Here is a 959-nt window from a genome sequence, read left to right as displayed (position 1 = left end):
GAGAGGGTGAAGGTAGCACAGGTGAGGAGGTGAAGGCAGCACAGGTGAGGAGGTGAAGGTAGCACAGGTGAGAGGTGAAGGCAGCACAGGTGAGGAGGTGAAGGCAGCACAGGTGAGGAGGTGAAGGTAGCACAGGTGAGAGGTGAAGGCAGCACAGGTGAGAGGTGAAGGCAGCACAGGTGAGGAGGTGAAGGTAGCACAGGTGAGGAGATGAAGGCAGCACAGGTGAGAGGTGAAGGCAGCACAGGTGAGAGGTGAAGGTAGTTCAGGTGAGAAGGGCCGAGGGCTCCTCCCGTGACCCCCCCGCCCTCACCTGTCCCCCCCCAGGTGCGTCCCCGTCCTGCGCGTACCTGGTGGCGCTGCTGGTGCTGCTGACGTCACTGAGCGGGGCCCTGCTCTGGCTCATCTTGCGGGCCAGGTGTGTCACAGGTGAGTCCTGCCCCTGCCCCGGCCCCTGGCACGGCCGGCTGACAGCCAGGTGGCACCAGGTGGCACCAGGTGTGTCCCCAGCTCACCTGGATGCCCCGAGGGCCCCCGGCTCCATTTACCTGCCCAGGAGGGCCCCACCTGGCGAGGCCGATGCGCTGCAGCTGATGGACGACGCCCCCTGAGCTCACCTGAGCAGCTCACCTGGCGGTGCTCACCTGGCACCTGGAGCCCCTCACCTGAACCCTCACCTGGAAATCCTCACCTGGATCCTCTCACCTGGAACCCCTCACCCAGAACCCCTCACCTGGATCCTCTCACCTCTTATGCCTCACCTGGATCCTCTCACCTGGAATTCCTCACCTGGATCCTCTCACCTGGATCCTCTCACCTGGACCCTCACCTGAACCCTCACCTGGAACTTCTCACCTGGATCCTCTCACCTGGAGCTTCTCACCTGGATCCTCTCACCTGGACCCTCTCACCTGGATCCTCACCTGGATCCTCACCTGGATCCCCTCACCTGGATCATC

The 959-nt window shown here is 63.3% G+C and overlaps 2 long non-coding RNA genes across 3 annotated transcripts in view; one reads left to right on the top strand and one right to left on the bottom strand.

The window, feature by feature from the left end:
- The window catches only part of LOC108447901, a 1,473-nt gene extending 520 nt beyond the window's left edge, over positions 1-953 (top strand). For both annotated transcript variants that reach the window (XR_001863608.1, XR_001863607.1), the window contains exons 2-3: positions 22-429; positions 511-953. This is a non-coding gene — a long non-coding RNA (uncharacterized LOC108447901). The remainder of the gene's footprint in view (positions 1-21; positions 430-510) is intronic.
- Positions 626-959, bottom strand: part of LOC108447902 — a 628-nt gene continuing 294 nt past the window's right edge. Inside the window, exons 2-3 of the long non-coding RNA XR_001863609.1 lie at positions 762-829; positions 626-705 (exon numbers count right to left, since the gene is read on the bottom strand). This is a non-coding gene — a long non-coding RNA (uncharacterized LOC108447902). The remainder of the gene's footprint in view (positions 706-761; positions 830-959) is intronic.

The sequence above is a fragment of the Corvus brachyrhynchos genome, unplaced genomic scaffold (genome assembly GCF_000691975.1).
Source record: "Corvus brachyrhynchos isolate BGI_N302 unplaced genomic scaffold, ASM69197v1 scaffold627, whole genome shotgun sequence".
In the NCBI taxonomy this organism is placed as follows: domain Eukaryota; kingdom Metazoa; phylum Chordata; class Aves; order Passeriformes; family Corvidae; genus Corvus; species Corvus brachyrhynchos.
The sequence above is the reverse complement of the archived record's forward strand: the minus strand, read 5'-3'. Positions and strand labels throughout refer to the sequence as shown.